The sequence below is a fragment of the Argopecten irradians genome, chromosome 15 (genome assembly GCF_041381155.1).
Source record: "Argopecten irradians isolate NY chromosome 15, Ai_NY, whole genome shotgun sequence".
Classification (NCBI taxonomy): Eukaryota; Metazoa; Mollusca; class Bivalvia; order Pectinida; family Pectinidae; genus Argopecten; species Argopecten irradians.
Genome location: NC_091148.1, coordinates 22,906,068 through 22,921,651, shown reverse-complemented (window position 1 = coordinate 22,921,651; position 15,584 = coordinate 22,906,068). Strand labels below are relative to the sequence as shown.

The window sequence follows — 15,584 nt, the reverse complement described above, 5'->3', positions numbered from 1 at the left end:
ACACCCGAGTAGAATAATTATGCAAATAAGTAAACGTCTATAGAGAGGATTTTCTATAGGAACTGTACAACACAAGATCTCATCCACGTGCATACATCGTGATTATCTGAATATGTACACATGGAATGTATATAACACTTCCTTGCTGTAGGATTGAAGATATATTACTGATGTCTTGCACGAATAAGTAACTCCATTGGAATATATGTAAATGCAAAAAGTTATATAAACTTCCGCACGACTGGAGTAAGATGCAGTTTTAATTACAAAATGTAAAAAAAAGAGTAAAATATTGATAATAAATCAGTCAAGGAAGTCCTTAATTCAATGGACGTTTTTATCTTACAGTTGGATATCGGAATGAAATGATCAGAATAACGTGATTCAATGAATTACAGGAGAAAATGAAGGTAGATATCTGAAGAGAGTTTATACCCCCAGTATCATTGTTATCGGTATGACCAGTGTGGACATCTGTGTAGACATCTCTTTATTGAAATCTAATTTCTTAATATGGAAAATGGTTAAACTTGTATTGAACCAACATAATCAGTGTAAAATTATGTCTGAAATAACAGTTTTGTTTCAACAGCATCAACACACTAAATATCAAATTTCCCAAATCAACAGGGGTTAGCTCCCTTTACACATAAAAAGGTACAAAGGGCGGCGATTATGTCCCTCTTCTTGTATTAGCACCCAAAACTAACATCATGAAAATGTCCATGGAAGTTGGTATGATGTAAAATAAACAACAAAACAAATTAACAATACCATGGTTATAATATCTCTGAAATTCGAAGATGCAAAGAAAACTAATCTATTCCCAAAAACAATAACTGATCAAAACCAGAAACAAAAATTATCAATTGTCAAGATTTAAAAATACCCTTTAAACACAATCCATCTTCTCTAGTCAAGGGCATTCAGTTCTTGGCGTACGAAGTTGACAAATATTCTTCAACATTTCTTTAGAATAATATACATAATTGATAATCTTTCTACTAAGAACTATTTTTTTTCATGGAATATGTCTATAATATTACCAACATCCCTCTCATTGTCGATCAAGAACTCGAGTTTCACAATTGATACATTGTAGTTGCTTTTAAACTGTATGACGGTGATTGATCGTCGTAAACGTTGACTTCACACAAAAACTACTAGTAAGTATTTTTTCAGAAATAATTAACACATTATTGCAGAACACAATCAAGGAGCATTTGTGAAGTTATAGACAATATGTTAGGTACACATATTTACTAGTTATAAACATGGTGCTGTAAGTCATATTATACTTTCAGGAGCAAGTTTGTCACACGCCTTTACTTTTTCCAGACATGATTTATCAATATATATAGTTAGATTCATAATAAGGCAGAACATTTTCATCATATGTTTTTACAAATCTTGGGAATAACTTAATATTATCGCTTAGATATTGAGGCAATATGATCTCGATACTGCTCTGAGTGTGCCTTCGTGCATTTCATAAATGAGGAGATATATCCGGTTAATACGTTTACCTTAACACATACATATTCTCGCGGTCAAAATGACACCATTTGGCAAAATTAATGCTTGTCCACATATATAGAAACGGTTTTCATAAAACTTCATTCGAGTCTCGCCAAAATCTCATAAACGCAACAGAAAGCTGCTTACGTTTTGTTTTTAGTTACATACATATATTGCTTTAAGTTTTTTTCACGCCTCGTATGAAAGAGTTCTATAAAAGAGTTGTAAATAGCTTTTCCCTACATTTCATCCACTTAATTCTACAAAACATTTCCTCGACTGACCACTTTCACTTCAAAAACATTTCTTTACAAAATCTTGCTATATTTACTAATTTCAAGGCATAATTAGGTGCCATAATAGGGTTCTTTCTTCGGAATTAAACCCAATATACTAATACGTTCTTATTTTAATTTTTCAAGACTTAAAAGCTGTTGTAATATACGTGTAGTAATTTTGAAAATATTCGTATCTATTTAACACATTCCAAGAGTTCTTCTTTATTTGTAGGTATAGAAATTATGACACGTATTTATAACTTTAAGCTTTTATACCTACTCGTAGAATTTTTCAGGCTTTTAATCACTGTTATCGTAAAAGATCACAAATAAAACTGTTCCTACCTTTTATCCGCAGACGATCTCCAGATACATCACGCGGAAAAACGTCCAGTGTCGTCTGCTCGGCCTACAAACCAAAGGAATACACATAAATAGGCAGGCCGAGAAGTGATCGAACTCTGGTGCCCCCACTAAACTTTCGAACCCGAACATACACACTGTACACAGAATATAAAAACTGGAGCAAACCATCATACACGCCTATATGCATTATGATGAACGCGAGAAATAAATAATATATCACATATTGTTACGAGAAAGCCATTCGTTAAGTTGATTACTTTTATTTAAAATCATATTTTTTAAGTAGACTTATTTTGTAAGACATTTCATTCAATTCTGTTTTTGGTAGTTTGAATTTTAATACGAGAGAGGCCATAAAGCACCTTAAAATGCAACGGTTTTAATTTAAGAGTTTTTCCTTATTGTGTCAAAACAAACACAAGAGGTTAACTTTCAAATGAATTCTATAGACATGATCCTCACAGAAAACTTTCCTGTGGGGATTTTTTATAACAAATTACCTCCCCTTCCGACCCCAAATGACGGAATAACATTTTACACTAAGGTAAGAAAATAAACTTTTCAGCTAAGTTAAAGTCTCGTTACATCATACAGCATTGAAATGAATATGAATTAACCAATTGTATTCAAATTATAAGAGAAAACTGAATCTCTGCATAAAAAATGCTTTAGAATTGCAAATTTCTTTCAGTCAAAATACTTAAATAGATATACCCAAACATTTTTGGAAAGATGTGGAATGTTTTTAATTATATTTTCTGAATTATTACTATTAGTTGACAATAGAACACAATTCAGAAGAACTCAATAACTCAAACCAGTAATAGACTAGATCATTCTTCAGACATCTCTGTACACTCGTAACTTTTCGACGATTTCCGTAAAGAACTTAGTGACCAAACCATTACAGCAATGCAACGCCCAACATGCGATTTTAAAACCTTTTCCAACAAATGGATCATTTATAAACACTATTTGAGCTGGTAAACACAGTTCTACACACTATCACATTCATAAAAACACGTGGTTCTGACGGAGACCTAGAGAGGAAAGGACGGACATATGCTTCTATCTAACTCAGCTGTAACGAATCTTTTAAACAAAGTCTTCTTACGCAAGTTTATGCTAACCAAATTTTCACAGAATTCTGGGTCACACAGGATCCAGCCACACTGCTTCTCATATAGTATAGTGATTGATTGATTGATTGATGGGGCTTAACGTCCTTGTTCCGGTTATAACCGAGCCTAGGACACATATAGTATAGTAACAGACGGAACAAGGGAAGTAACTCTGATAGAGTGTGGTGACGGAACGGAACAAAGGGAAGTAACTCTGACATAATGTCATTGACCCCCGTGTCCGGGACTGTTCCCTGTTTTATCGCCATTGTTTGATGGATGTCACACTAAATCACTTTTTGTTGGTGTACTTTTTTTACGTCCGAAGGATCTGGGAAGGTGCCAAAAGTGTTAGACAATTATGTATATGTAATACAGTTATCCAGTCTAACAAGGGGCACCTGCTGTATAAATAAGAATTTCAACGAGTTGTTTTTACGTTTTTGTTTAAAAATAATTAATGTTAACTGGCTGAAACTCAGGTTCCAACTTCTCGAACAGAGACTCAAATCTTCAAGTTTTTTTTACTTATATACCATGTAATGATATTAATTCATACATATTTTTTCACTGGCTACGCTATGCTAAATAAACCGTACTTTGCAACATGGCGAAAATGTTATAAAATATTCAAATATCCTTGTAACTGTTTTAAAAAAAAAACATTTAATGTCGAGACTTACACCACTTAGCAAAAATCCCTTGCCGTTGGGATACGAAAAAAACATTTCCAGGTTTCCTTTTATAAAATAATACACATTGTCTACGGGCGTTGTGTACTGACCACGTAGTGAGATAGACAGCAATTGATGGCGAGCTATATATAGTTCACTGTATATGGCGAGTGGCTGGTCAAATTGCCGAAAATATCTCATAACAAATGGCATCGTTAGTTTACGTACGTGTTTGGCGCGAAAATGACTTTGTTTACCAAACACAAGGACATAGTCCGGTCTCTGAACGACCAGTGGTCATCTGAATTTAGTCTGGTATTATTATATAGAAACTGAACTCTACACAAGAGTTATCGTTCCTTACATTTTGAGTAAAAAACGATAAACGATATAATGAGGGAATTAACTCTCTGATGCAATAGTCATTATCGGTTATTTGTATTGTTTCACAGGTTTTACCTGATCAAGTTTTAGATCACTTGATTGCTGTTTGCAGCACAGACTCCTATGAGAAACTGGATGTAGGCGTTCGAGTAAGTAAATTGGTAACAAAGATAAACTATTGGACATCACTTTGGTGAAGATATCATATTGGTAATAATTATTTTGTCACCAGTAGGGTGTGCTCATGGGGCTTCGGAGCAAAGACGCAGTAGCCAGTCCCAATTTATAGTCTACAAGGTGTCATCACATGAGATATGTCTATGCAACAATGCTGCCCGGGTACCAGGCATTGTGTATGCTTGGGGCTGCAAAAAGACATCCGTGTTAGACAATTATGTATATGTAATACAGTTATCCAGTCTAACAAGGGGCACCTGCTGTATAAATAAGAATTTCAACGAGTTGTTTTCACGTTTTTGTTTAAAAATGTTTAATGTTAACTGGCTGAAACTCAGGTTCCAACTTCTCGAACAGAGACTCAAATCTTCAAGTTTTTTTTACTTATATACCATGTAATGATATTAATTCATACATATTTTTTCACTGGCTACGCTATGCTAAATAAACCGTACTTTGCAACATGGCGAAAATGTTATAAAATATTCAAATATCCTTGTAACTGTTTTAAAAAAAACCATTTAATGTCGAGACTTACACCACTTAGCAAAAATCCCTTGCCGTTGGGATACGAAAAAAAACATTTCCAGGTTTCCTTTATAAAATAATACACATTGTCTACGGGCGTTGTGTACTGACCACGTAGTGAGATAGACAGCAATTGATGGCGAGCTATATATAGTTCACTGTATATGGCGAGTGGCTGGTCAAATTGCCGAAAATATCTCATAACAAATGGCATCGTTAGTTTACGTACGTGTTTGGCGCGAAAATGACTTTGTTTACCAAACACAAGGACATAGTCCGGTCTCTGAACGACCAGTGGTCATCTGAATTTAGTCTGGTATTATTATATAGAAACTGAACTCTACACAAGAGTTATCGTTCCTTACATTTTGAGTAAAAAACGATAAACGATATAATGAGGGAATTAACTCTGATGCAATAGTCATTATCGGTTATTTGTATTGTTTCACAGGTTTTACCTGATCAAGTTTTAGATCACTTGATTGCTGTTTGCAGCACAGACTCCTATGAGAAACTGGATGTAGGCGTTCGAGTAAGTAAATTGGTAACAAAGATAAACTAATGGACATAATCACTTAAGAATGGTGAAGATATCATATTGGCCAGTAATAATTATTTTGTCACCAGTAGGGTGTGCTCATGGGGCTTGATATCTTGTCGGAGCAAAGACGCAGTAGCCAGTCCCAATATTATAGTTTACAAGGTGGCATCACATGAGATATGTCTATTAAAATTGCAACAATGCTGCCCGGGTACCACACGTGCATTTTGCATTGTGTATGCTCCGACATAAACTCCGACAGTGAATAGGTACACATGCAAGATACTGTTTGGTGATCGGTTAAATGGGCGCGTACATATTTTACCATGGAAACACATTTTTATCAATCTAATATTTTACATAACAGATAAAACGTTTATGCACATATAGATAAAACATCACGTTTTGCACGCTTGGTTGAAATGTCCAAATTTCATGAGACGTAACGCTATTGTTCGTATAGGTTCGTTTGTGTTTTGGCAAACAGAGGAGAAGCAGTGTTTTTCACTGTATCTACAATGTAGATACGCTCGTTTTCACGCACAGATGAAACGTTACGTTTTTTGAACATACATATTATGAACTATGGTGTCTATGACTTAAAGATAAAAGGCTATAGTTTGCTCTAAAAATGAAACGTTTCGGTTTTTTGCTTGTATATAAGAAACGTCGTATTTTGCTCGTGTAGACGAAGCGTTATTACGCGTATATAAGAATCGTTTTGTGTTGCTAGTTTCGAAGAAGTGTTCCGTTTTGCTAGTATTTACTAAACATCGCGTTTTACTCAAAAGATGAATTGTGATATTTTGTTCATATATATGAAGCGTCGCGTCCATTAGGATATGCCACAGAGAAGTATTGACTGTCCTGACCTAGCTCTCACCCTGTCTATTGATTTAACATGTGTAGTCCACTCCGCCTCACCCACATAACGGTCAGTGCATGTATATCAGGACTACTTTATATTCGTCTGGTCATCACATGTGATGGTCAGTGATGGTCAATTCTCAACGATGACCGATACTAAACTGACCACCAGACTATAGTTTAAGATAAGAAATTCTCAGCCGTATTATTATATTAGATTATCGTCTTCTTGTGAATTATAAATCCCAGTAATAAGTAACATAACAGATACGGTTTGCTAGTCTATCATCAACATCATGTGTTGGATAGATATCGGTCATATGTAGTGGTCAGTGATGGTCAGTATTCAACACTGGCCAGCACCAATCACATGTCCCTTACTTTTGTATATGATTTCTCAGCTGAATTCCAACTAATTTCCTGGAATTCCTCTGGCTAATTAGCAACATTTTCCAGTAAATCATAACTTTTTCAATATGAATGGCCATCCTTACACCCAATTTCATCATATGTTGGATTGATTCCCTACATACTGACCATCAGACCTCAGACTTCAGAACATGAGTTTCGTGTCAGCTGGTCAATACCTCCCCTCCCATCAATCTGTAACATTCCAGTGACGGCTTGCCAGATTATGTTAAACCAATATCACATGTTTCATAGATAAGCCACATTTTTAACGCTTATCATATCTCAGGCTCTCGTTATATCTATATCACAGGCTCTCGTTATATCAATATCACAGGCTCTCGTTATATACGTACATATTGTAATTGCCAGAGTTAAAATTCATTATCTATGATGTACAGTGCAATGAAAATGGAAGCAAGAGACCAAGAGGGCCTGTACCGCCCACCTGCCATGCTATACATGAGTATACATAGTGTCTCTACAGATTCAACAAGTACTAAATATGACTACATAATGTATTTGGCGGGGATTGTTTTAAAATATTTATAATTACATCATTTGTAGGAATCAAGACGTAGCTTTGGTTATGTGTTTATGTTAAAAGTCTTTCAGTCTTTGCACATTTCATTTCGGCTGCCGAATAATAACCAACCAATCACAACTATATAGCACCCCGATAGTATTTTATCATAGAATATTCAACCAATCACAAAACACAAAAAGTCCTTGTAAGTGGCCATCGATTTTAGAATATTCAACCAATCGCAAACATCATAGAATATCTAACCAAACAAAGACAATGAGAGCCTATCAGTGATGTTTTACCATTAAATATCCAGCCAATCAAAAACATAGAGAGCCTGAGAGTGCTGAACTACCATAAAATATCCAACCAATCAAAAACATGGAGAGCCTGAGAGTGCTGAACTATCATAAAATATCCAACCAATCAGATACAGAAGGAGCCTGCCAGTGCTAGATTACAGTAGACGATGACCTTGTAACATTATCGGTCGGGCCGCGTTCTGTTATCGCTGGGCTGTTGTAGACAAGTACACAAAGGAATTTAAATCCACACACACGTACACTCCTGTACCCGTCTATTGTAAGGTAAAGCTGAGGTCAAACCACCGTCTATAGTCCAGACACGGACTGACCATATCGTCTGATACGGCCGGACACTCGAAATCCAATCTCGTATGTAATAGGATATTCGGGGTCTATCGGATATTTTGGTCTACTCTGCATGATTTAGACTTTAGCTCTGAAAAATCTCTACTTTCCGTAGATTGTTAAAAGTATCCAAACTATTTTGATATTTTCAATCAAAAACAAAAAAATATTGAAAACCATTTTCTTCCAAAAAGCCATGTCCACTTCAACACCTTATCACTGTTGATCAGATTTATTGAAGCAGAAATCCTAGTTCACATGTTTTAAATTTATGGAAACCATTTTCTTCCAAAAAGCCATGTCCACTTCAACACCTTATCACTTGTGGTAGCAGAGATCCTAGTTCACATGTTTTAAATTTAATATCAGCTTCGACTTGTTTTTGCTCGTCAGTGAAAAATACAACAATGGTGTTATTTCTCTGTATAATCTGATTGTTCTGGGATCGGTCGGCCGTTGATAATAACGATTTGTGGCCGTTTGATCGTACAGAAAGTTTTTGTTGATCTATCATCCATTTTCCAGCATCTAAAAGAATAACCTATTTTGAAATAAGGAACCCATTTTTAGATATACCCTTACGCAACTTAATTGTTCTGTTATCTACACAAAATATAGCTTTGAAACACAGTGTCCCTTTAAAACTGAGTTAAAGAGATGATTTTTTAGATAATAACATTTTATAAAGACGGTATCCGTTATCTGTATTGATGCATCATGTGTTCACTTCATATTATTAAAGATGTTCCACCGCTGACAAACGGTCTTTTTCCTCTATCAAAAACAGGAGCAGACGAACAAGTATTTTTCTTCATTGACAAAAGTTACTTACTTAAGTTACTTTATACCGTTACCACCATTGAAAAGTTCGAGCTTCTAATTTTACTTCAAGATAAAAATATTAAATATAATTAATTGTACCCAAATAAAACAATCCGTGGCACTATTTCCTATATAGGAATGAAGTAATTGCGTATGCACCAACAGAAAAAATATTTTTCATATAATTTTTTGTGTTTATTAGACATATGATTGAACAAGAATTATTTTTCAAATCATGAGTATCGTTTATGCTCTTTCCGCGGTGGAGCATCTTTAAAGACTGTATGATCGAGAAGTGGAAAGAAATGCAGAGAAACTACAGAATGATGATTATTTATACAATAAATGCATTAACACAATTATCAACATCCGGGTTACTCTTGACATCGACTTCCGGGAGTGACTTCCGGTTCAACTGTACGACAAGTAATACACAGATGATTTATATCAATCCAGACCACAGTTAGAGATACATATTACCATAATCAGTTATATAGAGATTTCTTCAACATAAAAAAACCCGATCACAGTGAAATAAAGAAATACAGTGTATGGGAATCCTGGTCACATTAAGATATGGAAATATCCTTATTAGAATCATAGGTATAGATTTTCTCATAACAGCTAAAACAGTGGATATCTTAACTACGGTTAAATTAGGAGACTGGGGTATCATCAGCAAATTTCATTCTTATCAATGTCACGTGTTGCTACCTACATTAGACCAAAATCATGTCGGAGAAATATTATTATCTCAAACACCCCACAACAGAAGCGTACTGATATCTTTAATATACACGTACATTATTTCTGTTTTAAGTGCTGCCATATTGATAGCGTTTACCATATGTCCAATTTTAGAAGGAAATTAATTGGTCAAGAATGAAAAGTGTAAAACACATCATCAATAGGTTCCACATAGACCGTTTGAAACGTCTCTTTTGATTGGCTGTTCAGTGGTGGAACGCTTTCTAAGCAGACAGATTTAAGGTTCGTCAAATGGCTTTCAAAAAACAAGGATTTAATTCACGTGTATTTTGCTATTAATAATATATTAAGCTTAAAGTCTGGTTGTACGATTTATCCTTTATAGATTAAGCTACCCCGCACAGGACAAAGCTGTCTCACACCAAAACAATGATAGTGAAATTTAAAACCAATAATTTTTCAAAGTCTTCGTTTTTTTGTCAAACTTTCTGTTCTCTACATTTTTTTTGCAGAAATTAACATTTTTATCAACAGTCAACGGTGACGTTTTTTAAGCATTATAAATACAATATTTAAACATAATAAAAGACTTACCAGATTGATGATGTCCAGTTCTACGTTAGGTGGTCTTGTGCTTCATTGATACAAATACAACATGTATCCTGTAATGAAAATGAAAGAATCTACATGATATTATAATCTCCATAATTACAATCAGCTTATCATCCGAAAGAATGAAGCCAGGGGAGTTAAAATCTCTCTGGGATACTGTTTCGCTGAGAACGCTTATATTATCTATATTTAGAATTCCCTTCATGAAATGCTTTTTCTATGACACATAACACCTCAAACCATGGCTGTTGTCCGATGATCGGCAATGCTCTATTTTGATTCGTCAAAAATGTGGAAGAGACAGGGAATTCCCTGTGTCTATTTATAGCGTGGTTACCGGATTTGCAATGTCAACCTCTGAACAGGTGTTCATCGGTCTCAGGTTGACATTGCATTTTGTCAAGACCTGACCGAGCGGTCTAGACCAATCAGAAAACGGCAAAACTCACAGTCACATAACAATGTTAATTGTTTGTTTCATTAGGTTTAATGTAACAGCCAGCAGTGGTCACAATTTTGACACAAAATTCTTTTATTCTGCATCCATTGACAAATTCTGATTTTCATCTATATTTAATGAAATGCTTGACAAGGATAAAGAATAAAATTCATTGTGAAAAATCTGTAAATTTAGCAATTTCCATTGTTTTTTGTTGCTTTAGTATCACAAAACCCTTAGAAGCATTACAATCAATCTTACAGTTCTTTCATTTTTAATTCAATACATGTATATGATGATATAATGGGTCTATGAAAAAATAGCAGCTGGGGCCATAGAATTAACTTTCTCTGTAGACCGATTGTCTATGGAAAATTCACAGTCACGTTCAGACACTGAGCCAGGGCCATTTAAGGGCGGCCTCCCTGTGTTCAATGTGTTGTAGTGTGTGAATATAGGAGACTGAGTTATACTTCTTGTATAGTGGAACTGTTGCCCTTTTTATAGTGCTATATCACTGAAGCGTGTTGCCGAAGCAACACACAGCACTCTGTCACATTATTCTGACAACGAGCAAACCAGTCGTTGCCCTCTGTTATTGCTGAGCGCTAAGCAGAAGGAAAAGTTATGAAATGTCTCGGCCAGAGAACCCAAAACCAAAAGTGGGGCGGTGTCAAGAGAGACGGTAGGAAGAAGATAGTCAGTTATGAAGAAGAGAAACTATCATATCCTAAACTTAGTCGCCTTTTTTGTCTGCATTGAAGTTCCTTCAAATTTTTGCAGGAAATGTAGTTTATAACTTAGAAATATCATTTCGTTAAATCGATAGCAAGCTGTAGAGAAAATTTTTCTCATTTGATGAAAACCCATAACTTTGAAAGGAGAACGAACATATAAAGCTTCATATAAAGCTTAGTACTTTATCTTTATTATTAGTTATTTTTTTACAAATTATTGTTGAAAATTCCACCATCTATATTGACATTTGTGGGTCATTCAACAGAATATTTTTTTTCTTAAAGATGCTCCACCGCCGACAGAGCATGAATGCTATTCATTATTTGAACAATAATTGGTGTTCAATCGTGTGTATGTATGTCTAATTAATACAAAAATAATATATATATTTTCATTTTGCCTTTGGTGCATGCGCAATCAGTACTTTATTCCATGTAGGATATAGTGCGTCGGAATTTTTTCGGGATGCAATTAATTATTTTTCATATTTTTAACTTGACGTAGAATTAGAAGCTCCAACTTTTCAATGGTGGTTATGGTGTAAAGTAAGTAATTTTTTGTAACTGAAGAAAAATACTAAATCGTCTGCTCCTGTTTTTGATAGTGAAAAAAATACTATTTGTCGGCGGTGGAGCATCTTTAAAATAAAAATATGTCATTTTGAATTAATCAATACAGCCTGGAAGGGGGACGAAAGGTTAGTAAGAGCTGTTAGAATCATTTTCGTGTATGTAGTCATCTCGCCCAAAGAGCACAACAAAGCTAAATGCATATGTGGGCTGGGACGAAATGACGTTTTCAATTGATGTAGCGAGGTGAACAAAATGCATTTGGTCTGAAGTTCAGGTGGTATAAAGGTCATCATAACGTGACCCCTACTGGGATGTTGTCAGATCCTCTATGGAGCGGAGTCGTTATAAGGATCTGTATTTGAATAATATTGCTTAAAATAATACAATGACGGAAACAATAAAAGGTGACATATTGTTGATTCTCTTTCAATATCTTATTGAAGCATTATAATGTCAATGTTGTTTGTTTGTTTATGTACCGGTACTACTATCAAACATTGTATCATATTATGACATTGTTTGTTTGTTTGTTTGTATGATTAATTAAAGATGCTCCACCGCCGACAGAGCATAAATGATGTTAATCATTTGAACAATAATTGGTGTTTAATCGTGTATATATATGCCTAATTAACAGAAAAAAATAATATAAAATAATTTATTTCGCTTTTGGTGCATGCGCAATCAGTACTTCATTCCATATAGGATATAGTGTCACGGATTTTTTTCGGGATGCAATTAATTATTTTTCATATTTTTAACTCGAAGTAAAATTAGAAGCTCAAACTTTTCAATGGTGGTAATGGTGTAAAGTAAGTAGCTTTTGTAACTGGAGAAAAATACTAAATCGTCTGCTCCGGTTTTTTATAGTGAAAAAATTACCATTTGTCAGCGAAGGAACATCTTTAACGTCCTATTAACAGCTATGGTCATGTAAGGACGGCCTCCCATGTATGCGGTGTGTTGTGTGTATGTTGTGCGAGGTGCGTGTTTTGGGAGACTGCGGTATATTCATGTTGTGTCTTCTTGTATAGTGGAACTGTTGCCCTTTTTATAGTGCTATATCACTGAAGCATGCCGCCGAAGATACCAAGCGGGGAAAGTCAGAGATCAAGGAGAAATAGCTAGTATCTGTGTACCATAATATGGAAAAGTTAAATTTTAACATTTCTGAAGCATATTGTGAAAATAACAGCATGGCTTCAGCAGCCCCTTAGTATAGTTCTGGTAGACGTGTTTTTACAACAATGCTTGAATAATTCTTTTTATTTACAAATTCTTCATATATTTTTGTAAATTTAAACTAACTAAAAATTCTGTCTAACCATTGTTTATACATTGAAATCCCGAAGTTTGAATTTCTACAATTAGAACAATCAAAGTACTCGATACAGAAAAATTAGAATGAAATAAAATTAATTTGATGAATTCAGTATTGCCATCAAGTCCTGTTGATTATATGACATTTGATACACCACTCTGATTTTGTGAAAAAAAAATTTTAATGACCAATGATATATTTGACCAAAAAACAGCCGTAGGTCCTGGAAAATTAAGCGTAATTGAAGAATATTCAACTAATGTATATCTTTGTTTGACATTCTTCTTAATCAAAATTCCTACATATATTCATTAAAAATGAGTTTTTGTCCTACATTCTTGACTCTTGTGTTGCACAGTTATGTATGTATAGTGAAACCATGCACACATGAGGGCAGCCTTAAGCTTATGAATAATCATTTTAAAACATTACTATAATGTACACAGAAAGAAACTCAGATTAGTTTACTTTTAACTCTGAGATCTGTAAGCCTTAGATAGTAATTCCAATTTGTATTGTCATTAACAGTGTTTATATAAGTTAGACAGAGGAGTGTATACACATGTAGAGTAGGTGTGTGTATATTCTACACAGAGGCTGTGTGAATTCCACCAATCAGGAAGCAGGCTTCCCATGACTGCATACACACAAATGCAGTAATGGGAATGCCACATTTTGATTGGTCCGAAGGAATATTGTTTGACACTCTTCTTAATTAAACATAAAATAAACAATTTCAAAATAAAGAAAGCATATAAGTCTTATCTCCATTTAAAAAGGAATTTTTGTCCTACACTCCTGACTCCTGTTGCACACCTATGTAGGTAAAACCATGCACACATGAGAACAGCCTTATCAATAATCATTTTAAAGCATTATGTAAACAGAAAGTAACTCTGAACTGTTTACTTTTTAACTCTGAGGTCTATAAGTCTTATATCAATAGCAATTCTAATTTGTATTATCATTAACAGTTTATGTAAGTCAGACAAAGGAGTCACCACCAGATGTAAATTGTATGTACATGTATACACATGTAGACACAGATAGGGAGTATGTGTGTGTATATTCTACAGAGGCTGTGTGAATTCCACCAATCATAAGGCAAGCTTCCCACGATTGCATACTGCAGTAAAGTGAATGCAACATTTTTATTGGTAAAAAGGAATATTATTCAATAAATAAGGATTTTATGATTGGAAGTTTATGAATGAAATGATTTGAGGGGTCACCACTAGATGTCATTGTAGGGCAAGTCCTACATAGTCCTACACATCATGGTAAACCGGATAGCAATAATACAAACGCTAGTCGCGTTGTATTAAAAATCAGAAACGTATTTACATGTATACAAATCTATAATTCTGAGTCCATGTAGGTCAAATAAGATATAGCCCATACATATTTTATCAGTGAATCAGTAATGTGTACATGTTTATAGAAAGAAAATCAACTTAAGATATCATGTCAACTTCAAATCAAGGTTTAGTTACGGTACATCTTTTTGCTACCGTTTGTAAAACACGAATATTCCACAAACAAGTACAGTTTGGATACTTTCAGTAATTAGACTATCGAAAATGTCATAATATGAAATATATTTGACATATCAGAATAAACTATTGATGATGGACATATTTTTGTTATATCTCGAGCAATTGACAATGACTACAGCTCTTCATGTTAGTCCTGCAGTTAGGGCGATGGGATTGTACTGGCTGCTGCCATTTCACGATATAAAGGCGACTAAATTTGAAATTTGAATTTTCGTCTTCCTAACGCCTCCCTTGACACCGCCTCACATTTGAGCGATCACCCCTATGAGGTAGGCTATGGGTTCTGTCCCTTGGCTGAGACACACCAAGGTCTTTAAAACTGGTAGGTTTTGCGCCTGCTGAGCGCTCAGCATAAAGAGAGATGGACGACTGGTTCGCTCGTTATTAGGGTGGGATGTGTTTTTGGTGTTCTGGGCGGTATGTTTTATTGTTGTATAAGGGCCAGATTCCTACTGTTACAAAAACAACACGAATACACCACAGACTCCCGAAACATACGGACAGGTACACATACAAAGCATTGCATACAGAGGAGGCCTTGCTAAAATAATCATTGCTATAATGTGTGACATACGTTTACGGCCTTGCTAAAATAATCATTGCTATAATGTGTGACATACGTTTACGTAAGAGGAGAATATTAACATCAATTATCTATAAAGTGAAGACACAAAGACCCTGGTAGAACTAGATGATCTGAAGTTGATACCGCATCTAAAACAGAGCCCTGAAAAACCCAAAGATAAAGTGTAAATTGGCACAGCATGTAACAAAGAGC

At 34.8% G+C, this 15,584-nt stretch overlaps 1 long non-coding RNA gene across 1 annotated transcript in view; it reads right to left on the bottom strand.

Annotated features, from left to right (window-relative positions):
* Positions 1 to 15,584, bottom strand: part of LOC138309288 (uncharacterized) — a 32,803-nt gene that overhangs the window by 13,570 nt on the left and 3,649 nt on the right. The window contains exons 2-3 of the long non-coding RNA XR_011206234.1: positions 10,163 to 10,230; positions 2,142 to 2,205 (exon numbers count right to left, since the gene is read on the bottom strand). This is a non-coding gene — a long non-coding RNA (uncharacterized lncRNA). The remainder of the gene's footprint in view (positions 1 to 2,141; positions 2,206 to 10,162; positions 10,231 to 15,584) is intronic.